Source organism: Cupressus sempervirens, chromosome 4 (genome assembly GCF_028749045.1).
Source record: "Cupressus sempervirens isolate cs-2001-9-10 chromosome 4, ASM2874904v1, whole genome shotgun sequence".
Taxonomy (NCBI): domain Eukaryota; kingdom Viridiplantae; phylum Streptophyta; class Pinopsida; order Cupressales; family Cupressaceae; genus Cupressus; species Cupressus sempervirens.
Window position 1 is genome coordinate 567165327 of NC_143121.1, and position 17193 is coordinate 567182519.

At 33.9% G+C, this 17193-nt stretch overlaps 1 pseudogene; it reads left to right on the forward strand.

The window, feature by feature from the left end:
* The first annotated feature begins 146 nt into the window (after positions 1-146).
* On the forward strand, positions 147-4562 carry LOC149562467 (sugar transporter ERD6-like 4; annotated as a pseudogene).
* Positions 4563-17193: the final 12631 nt, after the last annotated feature.

The window sequence follows — 17193 nt, forward strand, 5'->3', positions numbered from 1 at the left end:
GGTATGCAAGAGGTATTTAAGCCCTTGTCACGGGTCCTGAGGGGAGCATTGAATATTTTTCCAGCAAGATTTTGGCTGTGCAGGCTTGTAAGTTTGCAAAAAATTTGGTCACTGGGGATTTTACCCTGTAAAAACAATGGGGGTACATGGATGATTTGGAAAAGGGAAGCATGGGTGGCAATGGAGATATTAAAAAGGCTCTCTTAGAGAAAGGAAGCACACGTCTAACCATATCCAAATCTGGCCATCATGGCGGTAAAGGTGCTAGAAAGGCAGATAATGTTGAAATCTTCTGTGGAAGTGCTATAACTGCAATATTATGTACATTAATAGTTGCCTTGGGGCCTGTATAGTTTGGTTTCTGTGTAAGTTATAGTTTCTTATTTGAATAGATTGATTTTTAATCCATGTGTCCATTACAAGAGTCGACCTGAATAAATAAAGGAAGTTTCTAACAGCAACATTCTTGCAGATTGGATACTCTTCACCCACACAAAGTGGGATCATCAATGATCTTGGGTTAACTATTTCCCAGGTAAGGTTATTTGATGAATGCATTTTTGCAACAAGATATAATATAGTTTATGTGGTAGATCCTAATATAGAGTCTTGTTGCTTTTGTCAGTTCTCCTTATTTGGATCTTTAACTAATGTTGGATCCATGGTGGGTGCAATAATTAGTGGACAAGTTGCTGATTATATTGGACGGAAAGGGGTAAGTGCCTTCAATTTTTTTCTTTCTTTACTAAAATAAATTTATATGTTAGACCTAGTATGCTATCGCTAAAGGGATACACTGCAAGATTTTGTCTTGTATTGCTGGTAGCAACGATGGTCATATAAATTCTTTTTTGTACCCAGTCTTTAAAGATGAGTGCAATTCACACACGTTTAGATTTGCATAACCTCTTCTTTGTTTGCATGTAGGCATTACTAGTAGCTTCCATTCCCAACATTCTTGGGTGGCTTGCTATTTCTTTTGCCAAGGCAAGCTAATTTTCCTTTGATAAAATGATAGCTAAAGGAATAAGAAGTTTGATAGTGATTTTCCTTTGGAGCATAAGGAAATTCCTCCTTTTGATGTCATCACCCTATGGTTACATGATTCTTCATTTTTGTACTTGGGAAGAGTGCTCATAGGCTTTGGAGTGGGAGTCATCTCATTCACTGTAAGTCAATTTTTTTTCACAATCTAGAACAAGCCTATTGTTGTCATTTTTAAGCCATAAATTATTAAACTTAATAAATTAAAGAGCATACAGGCACATGGACAACTATGAATCTAACCATATCATGGTTCTTTTAGGTACCGGTATACATATCTGAGATTGCACCAAAGCATTTGCGAGGAGGTCTTGGGGCAGTAAATCAGGTCTGTTTTGTAAACTCAAAATTCTTTTGTATATTAATCATGATAATAGTCCTAATATAAAGTGTAATTTGATACATTTTTGAATCTTATACTTAATTGATTTTTCAACAGCTTTCTGTGACATTTGGTATTATGCTGGCATATCTATTTGGACTGTTCCTTTCATGGCATCCTCCTGCAGTTGTAGGTACCTTTTATTATGCTTTTGTTGGGTGAATTTAAAAAAATAAATTAGATTTTTAACTTTTATGAAAGAAATGATAGGTTGACAACTTTAGCTGGACAGGTATGATCCCTTGTGCCCTTTTGGTATTCGGCCTCTTCTTCATACCAGAATCCCCAAGATGGCTGGTGAGCATATTTCACATACAGATACATTTTGAAATGATATTATTCAATTATCGCTAATAATTTTAAAATGACATATACCATATAAAGAAACTTATTTGGTAAATTTATGATTACTTGAGTGCAAGCAAAAGTTGGTAATGATAGTTTTGAAGCTTCACTACAAGCACTCCGAGGATCTAATATTGATGTCTCCCTTGAAGTAGTTGAAATCAACGTGCTACAATTTCTCCAAGATGAACTGCATTTTTTGCCTGTTCCATTAATTGCATCATCAAACTTCTTACTGTGTTTTCAATATTCTACTAGTTTGAGGAGTCATCTGCTTTTGTATAGATTTTTCTTGTTTTTTAAGCTTTTCCTATCGTGAATGGGATTTAATTGTCTATTAGTTAACATCGCCTCTGTAATGGTGGAAGCTTGTCTAACTAATGGAAATATTTTGAGTCTAGAGCATCATGGAGATGAATAGTCAGCAAAGTAGAATCAAATTTTGTGAGATCTTTGAATGGAGATATGCCCTTCCTCTCACTGTGAGTTACATCTTAATATTTCCCCATTTGGCCAATTTACACAAGTAGGTTTATCAGTCAACAACTACTTCATCCTTCCAAAATGGACACAACTCACAATTTTGTATGTTGATATTGTCTTGAAATGGGAGACTACAGATTGGTATTGGGCTGCTACATTTGCAGCAATTACGTGGAGTTAATGGTATTATGTTTTACATCACTTCCATTTTCAAATCTGCTGGTGAGTTCTAGCCTATAGGTATCTAAAGTTGAGGTTCTATATCATGTCTTTATTCATGTTCAATTTTATCATATTATAAACTATGGAATCTGTAGCATGCTTTGCAATAGCCTTTGGCAGCAGAGAATTATCTTAGAAATTTAAAGTCAACGAGATAAAAGGTTGTTGGAAGTGATTTTTAGTTCATAGTGTCTATGTTAATCTTGTTTCATAAACAAAGCACTGAGCTACGATTTGTGCTATCCACAAATTTGCAGGGATTTCATCTGCTAGTGCTGCATCACTTGGACTTGGTGCCATTCAGGTTTAATAATTTTCTTGAAGTCCTGCATGAATTTGTCTGTCATGATTTAGTCTCATGTTGCTTATGAATAAAGGATAATGTTACAGGTGCTCACGACTGGGCTTACTGTATGCCTAATGGAAAAAGTTGGTTGACGTCTTCTCCTTATGGTGAGAAAAACCTTGCAGTTATCACGATTTTGTATTGTGTCATTTGGGAGCATAGATTCAATGGTGGAGAGAACTAAGATGTTTTATTGTTTTGTCAATAGGTCTCATCAGGAGGGATGGTTGTATGTCATTTTCTTGTTGGCCTCTCATTTTACTTGAAGGCAGTGTCACTAAAAGCCATATGTCGTTTCCTTCTTGGTCTCTTATCTTACTTGAATGTAGCACCTCTAAAAAGCCTAATGGTTGATTTGAAGCTCTATGAAAAACATGCCTTGACTTTCTACTGAACACTTATTTGGTGGTGTTATCTGGTGCCTGATGGTATGGAATTTCTTGGCTGTCCAAAGCTAATTTCTAGTTTGCTCTTATTGCAGAGCCATATGGAAGGAGCTTCTCAATATGAAACGTTCTTCAGTGTATTAGCTTTAACAAGTTTTTTGGTAATTTGGGAATGAAAACTCAAATATGAATATAGAAATCGGAAATAATAGAACGCTCAAGTAACATAGCTCTTAGGATTTTTAACACATACCAAAACTTCTATGCATTAACTAGAAATTCTCTGTCACACTGTTCTTTTGTCATATTGATATATATCATTTGTTGTTTGCTGATTTGATTACAGATTTTCATCGTTTCCTTCTCATTTGGTATGGGTGCCATCCCATGGATTATCATGTCTAAGGTAACACACTTGTAACATTGACTAGGTCACATTATTGCACCCTTTACAGAAACACCGGGAATAATCTCCTAGTCCTTTAATCACTTAAAGTGATGCTACTAATAATCTATTTCTCTATTATCTAACTCTTCCTGTGCTACTGTAGATACTTCCACTCAATGTCAAGGGTCTTGCTGGCAGTGTAGCAACCCTAGCAATCTGGATGACATCATGGGTGGTGACAATGACTATCAATTTACTAATGCAATGGAGCTATGCTGGTGAGTTTTTAGCCTTAAGCTGTGCATCACTTAAGCATACCAAAATTGCCCACTAAATCATTGCCAAATGGAAGAGTTCTGCTATAACAAACATGATGGAATGTGCACCACTTCTCTATATGGTATACACTTTTAGTAAAGCAATTAGACCAGACGACAATATTTGTGGTCTCTCCTAGATTCCTATATTGGTCCATTAAGCCTTCAGGGCATGCCATGTCCCCTGATACTGAATGTTGGAAGATTGGAACTAGGCTGAGTTCTAAAATGTCTATTAGCCTTGTCTGGCTTATTTGTGTGGGAAAAGTTTCAATCTTTAAACAACTAAAAACATATCCTTGAAAGAGAGGTAGCATGTTCAAATCCAGTAGGGGTAGGGAATGTATGCCCCATTCGTAGATCTGAAAATAGATTGCAACAGGAATGTGGATGAGACACCTATATCCATTTGATAGATCTTGCAAACCATATTTAGTCTAGAGTAGGCTAGAAAACATATTGTTAAAAAATGAGTAAATAATTGCTCATTATGAACAGTTTTCTGAAGTTCCATTATTACCGTCTTATTGTTGCAGGGACATTCACGCTATATTCTGTTGTGTGCACCTTCACACTGGGCTTTGTGGTATTGTGTGTTCCAAAAACCAAAGGACAAACTTTGGAAGAGATCCAAGCATCCTTCAGATGAGCGGCTACGATGAATTCATCACTTAGCAGATGACGAAGTGGGTTCAATTCAAGATGCAAGCATCCTTCAGATGAGCGGCTACGATGAATTCATCACTTAGCAGATGATGAAGTGGGTTCAATTCAAGATGCACCATTTCATCGTCTGTGACTGTATATTACATTGTTGATTCTTTAATCGTGGGGGAAAAGTAATGATTTGTAATTGGGAGCAGAAATCTAATCCGTCATTATTTCATTAAAAGGTTGCTTCCCAACCTCAAATTCTTTGATTGCAATTACTATTCACACGTGTATTCAGAATAAAGTTTTCTTTCTTCTTGTTCTGTTATGTAATGTATAATAATTGGTTTTGTACAGGGTTTCACACATGATTTACAATGCAATTCGATCAGCAAACTGACTAGATAATTACAAATATCCTTAAACAAGTAGAATCTAACAAAAAAACATCTCAAAAAGAAAGATGAGGTTATAAAATTTTTGTGGGCTTAATGGGAAGGCACAAGCTGGTTCTTATTATGTTTTCATGTTTTCACAAGTTTTTACAATGGCAAGTTACAATGGTAAGGGATAAATTAGGAAGAAATTTTATGAAGTTTATGAGGAACATAGCCAATTTCAGTAACTCCTTGTGCAAGTTTATGATGAGCACTTCCAACTTTTTAATGCACTATAGCCATTAACTTGGTCATCTTATTATGTTTCCATGTTTCCATGAGGTGTCATTACAATGGCAAGGGATGAATTAAGAAAGAAATTTTATAAAGTTTGAGGTTAAATGTGAAAGTTTATGATGAGCACTTTTAACTTTTCAATGCACTATATCGAGTAACTTGGTCCTCTTGTCCTTGTATGCAACACATTTTAAAATAAAGTGTTGTTCAACACAGGCAAACTCTCTCTTCCCAAGCCTCTTTTGCATTCTTCCATACATTTTGAAGTTAGTCACATTTGAGATTGAATTCATTGATATAATGTATATACTTCCAAACCCATTCCCCCAATTTTCTTGTAAAATTTATCCATAAAAATGATATTTATTGTTTGTGGGACACATTGAAATGAATATTCTATTTACTCATCAACTTTATGTTGTGTTGCATCCATGTACTTTTCTGGATTCTTTTTAGAAAACTTTTTAGATGCACCATAGCAAGTGCTTTGATAGGGGTAGCTCCCATTTCACTTAGCATTATATCAAATGGGATAGTGCTTTTGATTCTAAACTTTTTTGTGATCATATGCTTTTGGATTCCCTTGATTTTCTTCCATTGTGAGGCTTAAGTGTTGATGGTCAGTGACTCACACCCATAAAAATAATCAGTAGACCAATCCTAAACGCTTGCCTCTCAACACTTGTTTTGGAGAGCATAAAATGTCTTCCATCTTTCTAACGTTCTTTTCTTTCTGCAACCATTTCATCTTAGTTTTTTGTTGAAGTCAATCCTACAATATAAGGGTATTTTTTCAAAATAAAACTTATGTTGATACTACTTTTTACAATTAGAGAAAATCAAGACTTTAGTCTTTTTGACATTGACCTATAGTAACAATATTTTGCAAAAGTGCTCAAGGGAAAAAGAGAGTAGTTGTCCACATAAAGCAGAAACCTTATTAAATATTCTCTCAACTTTATACCCTCAGTATTTTGCATGTTTAAACCACTCTTCAAGTTTGTCAATGTATAAGCCAAACAAACATAGTAGGTGATAGTGGGCAACCTTGTTTGACCCCAATATTGCTCATGAAACATTTTATAAGCCAAACAAACATAGTAGGTGATAGTGGGCAACCTTGTTTGACCCCAATATCGCTCATGAAACATTTTAAAATGTCAATTAAAGTTTTGATTTTGAAATGTTAGCTAAATTTTTGAATTTAAAATGCTAACTCAAGTTCTGATTTTGAAATGTTAGCTAAAGTTTTGAATTAAAAATGCGGACTCAAGTTTTGATTTTGAAATGTCAACTGAAGTTTTGTATAGGGATCCTTAATTCTTCCATTTTGAGCTAAAGCTTGTCCTTAGGGAAAGTGTAGAGAGCCTTTCTAAAGTCAACAAAACAACAAAAATACCTCATCCTTTTTCTCCCACTCTTTTTGATAATGTGCCTTAAAGCGATACAATGATCAATTGTTGAGTGTTTTGGCCTAAAACTAGTTTGACTTTTTATACATTTATGTTTTTCTTCAACCTATTTTCTATTACATTGCCAAATAAGTTTATAAATCGAGGATTGATCATTTTTATAGTTGGAGGGGTTATTGACATCATCACTCTTAAAACAAGGCATTCTAGGCTAATGTCCAATCTTTAGGAAACCTATGTCGACTAATATTATTGAAGATATTCATAATGTGGTGCAAGAGCTTTTTTGCCTCACTTGAGATACTTTGCTTGAATTTCAACCCTGTCGTTAGCCTTACCACCTCCTAGTTTCTTAATACCCATCTTCACCTCTTTCACAATGATTTTTTGTCCATGTTGTTGACCAAGGGTGGTGGGTCCACCTCACCTTCTTGTTCATACAACTTTCTAGCATAATCAAACCATTAAGTGGCTATAATATTGTTTTTAGTTTGTTTCCTTTTAGACTAAAGTTCTTTCCAAAATAGTTTGGGTTATTTTTACTAAGGAAAATTAGTTCCTCTTTCCTTGTGACCATAAAATCTACTCATTTCATCTTTAGAATCTTCTTGTAAACTTTAATGTCAAGGTTTCTTTAATTTGATTCTCGTATATTCCTACCCATTTTAAATTCCTTATCTAACTATACTCCGTTTAAAGATTTTTGTTAATGCATAGCTATTAACATTGTGCACTTGCATGTCCGCCCCCCTTATAGAGTCTCATTGTAGCCCTAAAGATGTTTACCTTTTTTTTAGTCAAAAGATTTTTTCCCTTATGAAAGTGATCGTTGAGGAAATTGAGATTTTGTCCCAAATAGCTTATCATTTTCCCACAAAAAATTTATGTACAATAGTCTATGATCATATTTGAGATATGATATGTGTTCCCCAATCACAACACCCTCAATTCTCTCATATAAATTATGAGAATAGGTTGCATAATATACCACACATGCACCATTGCAAGTATTGCAAGTGAACTTGTTTGACTTTCACCATCTAGACAAGCCATTGCAAATTATTAAATCTTAATTGCCACATAATGTTATCAAGTCTTTCCCAAAATGATTGGAGCCCTTACGTAACTCTAAAGATCTTGTATTTTTGTAACGGGGGATGCTCTCCTTGTCATAGATTTGAATACTAGAAAGGCAAATGGGAAAGCTAGTAATATTAATTACAAAGAAAGTCACAATCTTATTTAGGTAGAAGTTTCTAAATTGTATGTCAAACTCTTTTTCCATCAACCTTTTCTCTTTTTCTGTAGCCAAATAAAATTGTAACTTTCTTTGTAGCTAGAAATACTAGCCCAACCATTTTCCTTTCTAACTTTGAAGTATCTAACAAGGACCCCTCATTGCAAAAACATAATATCCTTTTTTAGAGTTACATAAGGATCTTTGTGATCTAATCTATGATTTTTATACATTTTAGAAACTTGTGGGGTAAAGTGACATGTTGCAATCTTGTGAACACTATTGTTTTCACAACTTTGAACCACATAAATGCATTTTAGAGTCTTCCATTTTCAACCAAATGACATATCCTTTTCTTTTACTAGAACCATTATGCTTCCATGACCTTTACCATTTCTCGTTATCACATTCCACACTGCATGTAGTGCTTACCCCATAGTTTTCTTTTTAGTTCATATTGCCAAACTCTTTTAGGTCAGTTTCATGTATGTGTTGGTTATGTCAGTGATGTTGGAGGTTATTGATATATGATATTATATAGTGATTTGATTTATATTAGGAGCTATTGGAGAGTGTGAGATATCATATGTGGATGGTAATGTGTCCATGATTACTTTTACATTATTTATTTACAAATAATGATGATGCTTTATGTTTATGATCATGGATTACTTACTCCATACTTGCATGTGTATGTTGTGTGTGTTTATTTTATGTCTCTGTTTAACATGCCTAATGTGGTTGAGGGAGGGAGTTGTAGTTTCCTATGAGTTAGGATCTACATAATGTATTACTCCCTTCTATTGTTTGTTATATAAATATATATTTGTACATAGTCATCTTTATGTAGGTTTGCAGGTACTAGACATTGACTTCCTCGAATTGCCAAGATAAGCATGCCCTATTGCAATATCTCAATTGTAAGAGGGGAGATAATATATAGATTTTAATCAAAGATCTAGCCTAATTAGGAGATGATTTTATGATAGAAGAATGTTGGGCATGTCCAACTAAAGCTGTCTCAACTTTCATTTGAGTCCTCGAGCGAATTTTGGTCAGAGAAACAAAAGGCCCTAGTTTTTGGCACAATTTGGTGAGGTTCTTGTGTTTGGGGAACTTAGAAGTTTTGGCTAAACAAACTAGTGCCAAAATAATTAGTTTGGGAAAAAAGTTGTTGTACCAAGTTTGGGGTGTTAGTTCAATGTTTGAAGCATAGTTGTTTTGGAAAAATGACCTAATGAACCCTAAAACAATGATCACCCATTTTCGTACAGATGGTCCAAAGGATGGGCATTTGAGTTTTTGATATGTTATATTACTCCCAAAATGGTATTTTAATCAAGCATTTATTTGTCTAATATTTTGAAGGTTTGGAGAAAAGAGGGAAATATATTATTTTGAGACCATTGAAGAATAGGTCTAGTTGTCGTGATATGAGGCTCGGGTCCTATCATATATCTTTCCACATTATCGCCTAGGCTTCCAAATTAGATTCATGAGATGAGAAAGGACGTCGTATCAAACCATTGATGATTTACTTCATCTACTTTGTGAGATACCTTTTACTATCGGACCTTCTGTCAAATGGTTTGCATGCATCGAACCAACCCTTTACACTCGAGTTCCACACCCATTATCACATCTCTCGACCACTATTTATAAGAATCCACAATTTGAACAATAGTGAGATATTGCAATGTGATATTCATGGGATTATGCGAACTCCAAAAGTTAGGATTGAAATTTGACCAAGCATTTCCTATTCAATTTTTGCCATCTCTTGAGCTTCCATTCTGAATTATGGGATTGACTATTGAAATGACATCTGAAATTCTTAACACATGTCAATGGAAGTTTGAAACACAAAATATCATGGACAGTTTACCCAATAATGAGAAAAATCAACAACATGTAGTTACCCCCTCACTGTCTGGCATCGATGACTGTCGTCGCAGTAGTGTTGATGCATTCATATATAAATACAAACCTGACACTCTTCCTAAAGAATCCAACCCAAGTACATGTTTCTAAGTTGAAGAATTTGATTTGGTGATTGCACCGAATAGGCTCAAAAAAATTTAGTGAAATACAACAAACAAATGGCAACATGACAACTTTTGGTCTCCAGTGGTGAAGACGACCTCGATTTGTCAGGGAAGATAATTTATAACCCCATTAATGTCATCTTAGTCTGAGCATGAGTCGAGATAACTATATCCCAAACAAGAACATGCCCTTGGTTTTGTTTATTTGTATTGACTCAAGTAGCTTCCCATTTTGACCATGCTTCTGCAAGAATATATATCTGTTATCAGCATGAACTAACTCTTCATTCTCTTGATTTGATGATATCACTCCATACACCCACACTGACTCCAATGTTTTAATGAATCTTTGTTCTTTATAGGAGCTTGCTAACACATACTGAATATGTCATCCATTTAGCTTCAAACCCATTCATTAGTTAGGATTCTCATTTATCCATTCAACTTTCTAATTCATTTCTTAAGTTCATGAATCATAAGCTTTAATTTCCAAATCATATGGAGTACTCTGTCAAAAATGACATATATTTCCCAAGTCATATCATATGCACAATCCCCATATGTGTGCCCTATCCTTTATAGATTAAATTTCATTAAAAATATGATGATAGACATCATTTTTATACAAAAAGACTTATAGTCCTTTGTTTCATGTTGCTCTACTGCAACATTGACCCCTACCATGCAGGATTTCTTACATGGATCTCATGCATATATTTGACATTTTCATATTGATATTTTTTGAATCTAACCTGTTTAATGACTGCATGGCCCATATTACAATATGGAGGTAGGAAGATTGACTTCTACAATAAGATTCAAGGAGCCTATACCAACAACCTTAGATCACATCATTTGCATTCATTATGATTGATCTTTAGAACCAATGGATTTGACCTTGAAATGAAATCACATGAACCTAGATTGTTGCATTTATTACCACACCTCTAAACTATTTGATTTATCACAACCATGATCTTTGAATCTAGACCATGAAGTAGGGCCATTAGAGTGTCTTTGATGTTGAAATTGTTGAACCGAGAAGAATTAAAATTCCACTGAACCTGCATTGACAATTTCAAGTCATTTCGAATTACTTCGAACCTTAGTTCGAAGAGGTTCAAAACCATAAATTGAAAATTTGAAACACTTGGTCCACATTTGATACCAACATGTTGTCATGCGCTTGCTCTACGATTTCATTTTCATGCCCTTTCTCCATGATTTTGTTGTCATGTTGTGCCCTTACTTTGCGATTCCATTGTTGTGTCCTTGCTCTATGATTTTCTTTAAGGGCTATGTAAATGTTCTTTTTTTTTCCTTCTAAATAGGTATCTCTTTATATTTCCTTCTAAACATGCATGTCTTAGAGATCATTTTAAAGGTGATTATTACATCTTATCACAACAAAAAAATTGATCCAACATCCTATGTAAAAAAATACAAACCAGGAAAAATGGGCAGAGTTCACCATAAATTTTATAAAAACATATCATAGCAAATATTTTTGAAAATAAAGTAGCCATAACTCAGTTAAATGGGTCTAGTTTCTAATTAGCTGGGTTGATTAAAAATTCCCATAGAATAGTCATCATATTAGGTACAATAAAATGAACAATCAGTTGTTCCCAGCTAGTAGGATCAAATATAGTTTTCCAAGGTGATAAAATTGCATGTGTAGATGCATCACTTGCATACTAGGAATGAAGCACATTCCCCAATTTATAAAAAATAGTTGGATATAAATGCTCCATACATTGGCCCAACAATGGAAGCTAAGGATGTAACCCTACGAGGATCCCAAGTATCTAGTGATACTGTTAATTTGAGCATCATTATATGATCCAAAATGTTATGAAGTACTGAAGCTAGTAGTAACTCCTCTCATGTCTCTAGAAAACATAGCATAGGTTTAGGGTCCATTAGCTCCCAAGAATTTTTAGCAGCTGTTCTTACTACTTGAAAAATAACTTCAGTGAAGAGTTGAGTGTTAGGAGTTGAAGAAGCAAGTTCTACTTTTGTGTAAATGCCATAATCACAAGGCTCATTCCCTTGTAGAAGCCTCTGCCACATTGACATAACTTCTAAACCATGCAAAGGATGTTGAAGTGGTTCCCAACCTTGAAACACTCTTATAAGAAATGATAAAGCAAATGTAGATGCAATACGTATATTACTATTATTTATGTACATGTATATGTGTGTGTGCGTGTGTGTGCGCATGCATGTAAATATGTATATAAATATATACATATGTATATGTATATATGTGCATATATACATACACACACATATGTGTGTGCCTATGTATGCATATATATAGAGAGATCTTGGCACACCAAAAAAATTGATCCAACTACATATAGATTCCATAATCAAAATAATAAAATAATAAACCTAACTCAACCCATGCTAAGTGACTTAGCTCAAGATCCTAAAAAAAAATAATGTAGATCAGGAAAAATGGGAAGAGTTCACAAGAAATTTTACAAAAAACATATCATAGTAGGAACAGTCAGTTGTTCCCAACTAGCAAGATCAAATACAATTTCCAAGGTGATAAAATTGCATATGCATATGTATGTATGTATATATGTATATATGTACGTGTATATGTATGTATGTATATATACAAAGAGATGTTGTGGATTGTGAAGATCTACGATTTTGTTGACGTATCCTTGTATTTCATTGTCATGTCCTTGCGATCTTTGCATCTTGTTTTCCTACATCTTTGTAAATGTATGTATGTATGTACACATAGACAAACACACACACACACACATGTATATTTATATATATGTGTGTGTGTCTATTTATGTATGTATCACTAGTACATTTGAGGTCATTTTTAGACCAAATTTTTTGACAATCTATTAGATTGGTCAGACTATGGAAAGGGAAAATGTGTTTTTTTAAAAATTCATGCCTGTGTTGGTCAAAATTTTGACCAATACAAGCTTAATATGTAAAAAGAAAAAATTTCATCCATTTCATTGTATTCTATTCAACTTCAATGCATGTGTGAGAGTTGAAGTTCAGGGCATCTCTTCTAAATCAGTCAGTTGTTCTAAAAATCTAAAGTGGGTGGCTCACTTTTTTGCATTTTTTGCATTAGAAATTGAAGTTTGATCAAATTTCAACATCTTTATTGTTTTTTCCCCATGGAATCTCATTTTTAAAGAAGTTTATTCTTCAAACATCTCTTGGGTGGTTAGTTTTATGGTGAGAGATCGTAGCTGAATAAAGACATTTTCTTACACCATCCTCTATTTTTAACATTAGTTTTCTTTCACCCACTTAGACACCTTTCATTAAAAACCATATATTGAGGACATTTGGTAATGGGGCTGCCATTGAAAGGCTTACAAAGTGTAGAATTCGACAATTAAGTAAGACATACATGAATTTCATGAAAGTAACTATATAGTTTTTAAAAAGACTATGTAATGATTTAGGGTTTTCTAGAATTGAGTAGTATGTGGTGAAGTCAAGATTTGAGGCAACAAGAAGATAAGAAAGAAATGATTGAATTAAAAAGGGTGACTTTAAAGTATTCGAGTTAGAGCCTTCAAAGTAGGAGACATGGCTGACATTGTTGCAAAGATTCATAATTATAAGCTTCCCAAAGTGTCCCAACCAATAAATTGTAGCAGTCATGTCAAAGATATGGCAAAAAGGAAGTTTGTTGGGGCACTCCAAGCACTAGTATTAGTCAATTCTAATCCACTAAGATATTTACTTGTGTCCACATTAAAGAGGATAATGAATAATGTATTTCTGATTGTACAGAAAGGAAAAAGAATGATTCCTCCTTACTCTTAGCTATGCAGAGTGAGAACCACTGAGAGTGCATATAAAAATACAATTAAATAAGGACATGAGAGTGGGCATGGTAGGTGGGTAGGGAAGATAGTGAATAATAGAAATGTGAAGACCACCATTAGTGGCTTTAGGTATAACTAAACAAGCCCACATGGCAAATGTGACTCTTTCATCCCCCCTCACCCTTCACGTCTACACATTACCTTCCTCAAAATATCTCCCATGGGAGGTTTCTTTAATAATTACTTGCTTATCACTATGCAATTTCCATAACTAAGTAGCATTTTGCAGCCCATGGCCCACCCTCAAGAGCTAGCCCTATATGTTTTAACTTGTTTGTCATAATTCTTGTACGACTATTTTTGATGTCTATACTTTCAACCATATGGTGAGATATTGGGATATATTGATTCTAAAGTTTAATCTACATTTGATTGAATGTCATTGGCATTCTCTTTCTCTAGCATTCATCTATAATTCCATCTTGGACCACTTAAACATCACATGCTAAAGTTTGATTCATAAAGTAAAAGTGTTAAATAGTTAAATTTGACTTATTCATTTTCAAGTTCAACTTTTTCCTCAGTGTGTGATGTTTAAGGGTGGTTGTTCCATCCATCCATCTATCAGGATGCATTCTTTCTAAAGTTTAGTCTTTGAATTTCTCAAACAATTTAAAAAAATAGTTAAAGGATAGGACATTTCTTTCAATGTCATTAGTGTTCTCATCTTATTGCATTCATCTATACTTCCACCCATTTGGTGACATTATTTATAATTAGTATGTTCTTTCTAATATTTAGACTTGTTTTCTTAAATGGTTCAATAACTAGATTTGAAGATGGAGGGGCATTACATAAGGTCAATGACATTCTCATTCTCTAACATTGATCATATTACCTATGTATCTTTTTATATCCTTTTGTATGGAAGGATTATAATGCTCAATTAGAAGGATTTATATCTTTCTAAATTTCATTCTTCAGAATCAAAGTTCAATCAAAAAAATAAAGTCTTGATTTCTCTAATGACTTCTGAACTTGTTGATGATGAAGGCATGTTTCACTAGAGGTCACTAATGACTTTATCTTCTAGCATTTGTCATATTAGTTGAGATATATTTCTATATCATTGTGTATGGAATGCAAATAATGCTCCTGATTTTGAGGATTTTATGTCATTCTAAACCTTGGTCTTTAGGATTGTGGGTCAATCAAGCTATAATAAAGTTCATTCTTTGTCTCTCAAATGGTTTAAGAGCTAGCTAAGGATAGAGAGACATTTCACTAGAGGTTATTGATGTTATCATCCTCTAGTATGCATCACATTACTTTATGCATATTTTTATATCTTTGTGGGATTTTTTCACTTTCATATGTCTTTATTAATAGTATAGTAAAATACATTAATAATATATCACTATATTACTATATTATTAATAATAAAGTATTATTTTTGTTTCCTTTTAAAATCAAATATTGTAATTTAATAGTTACTAATTTTTATGAATGTTATATTTATCAATTGATAGTTGCTAAATTCTTTTAAGGAAACATAATAATGATGCATTTTCTTAAATGGAAAAGATGTATTCATGAGCACAAAGACTTCTTGGAATCTAACCAATTTGGAGACATTAAGAGAGAATATAAGGAAGTCAAATTTGACTTTTCCGTAGAGTCTGGAGGTTATTTATGAGTAGTTGGAGTACTTCTTGGGGTGGTTTTAGAGAGTCATAAATGTTTCAATGACTTGGAGGGAATTTTTTATGTTTTAGACTTCATTTTAGAGAGTGGGGTGTCCTATTTTGGAGCTATTTTATTGCATCTTACCCTAGGAGGTTGTGGGTAGTTTGTAGTTATTGAGTTTTTCAACTCATTTTGGAGTTAGTTCTTCTTCATGTATCTAGATCTATTGAAGGTTTTCGTGTAGAGATTTTATTGAGTTCTTTTCTCTTCATGTAATTATAACTCACTATTGGATATGTTGACAACAATACTCTTGTGATTTGAATGAAAATGCATAATTTTTGAAGAACAAACTTGTGTCCACTGTATTATACACTTTCATTCTAGTTTGATTTATTACTTGGTGTGAATCATACTTATCTAAATCCTGCAAGTTATGTCTTAGATTTTGTCTGTAAGTAAATAGCACTGTATCTTGCACAGGTCACAACTTTTTAGATTAAGTCCATTACACAAAATAAGTCAAGCTTGTTCATTAGGTTACATACATTATCCTCAACAAGCTCAGTTGTAATTTCTATGTCATCAACAAATTGGACATTAGATATATCTCCCCCATTAGGAAGCTCTATACCCTTAACTCTTGGAGATAGAGAGTTGTCCCTATGTCTATAGTATAGAGCATCTACAACAATGAAAAAAAGTGTTGGTGCCAATGGGAAACCTTGCCTTATTGACCTTGAAAGATCAAAATCTTTAGATCTCACTTCATTCACCTACACCCTTGCATTAGCTTCATTCAAGAGAGTTAGGAAACCCAAACCATTAACTATCATGGCAATAAAATTCCATTCAATTATGTGGTATGCTTTCTCATAGCTCAGGAGCAACATGAAGGCTTGCTAGTTAGATTCCCTATCCTAATCCATAGTCTATAGAAAGTGATAAGAATTTTTGAGATATATTTGCCATTCACAAACCTAGTCTAGGAAAGGTTAATGATACAAGGAAGAACATTCTCCAACCTTAATGCCAAGATCTTTACCAAAATTTGGTAAGATACATTCAACAGTGTAATAGGTCTCCAGGTTTTGATGAATGTTCTATCTCCTTCCTTGGGGATAAGTTTGATGAGACTAGAGTTGATGTCCACCCTAAGAGACATGTTTATGGCTTCTGTATAAATTTGGAGGAATTCATTGACCATCCAACTAATATTGTTTTCATAGAGCTCCACTAGGATTCCATTTAGCCCAAGGGCCTTTTCATTACTCAAATTCTAAATAGCATTATTTTCATCCACAATTATATAGGTTTGTTAAGCATAGAAGTCTCTTTAGTAGGCACCTTTTTAGGAATGATTCCACTAAGTTTTGTCCTAGCATTTTCCATTTCCTACCCAACATTTTCAAAAATGAAGAGTTGATTATATTAATGTGCAAAGGCCAGAAGAATTTCATCTTGGGAGTTAAGTTCTTTCCCTTCATTCCAAATAGACTCAATCCTCTAGTTTTGACACCTTGATTCTTGAAATATTGCAACCTCCAGAAGGAGTCTCTTGACTAGGCCACAGACTCTTGTTTAGTAGCAATATTGACCAGGTTACTCTACAGGCGCTCTAGCATTATATAGGTTTTTGGAGTTTAGATTCCATTCTTCTCTTATCTTGTCTTTCTTTATGTCACTACCTGAAAAAGGGTTTAGCAGCTATTGATGTTTTTGGATCATCTCTCAATAGCAGGTTGGTG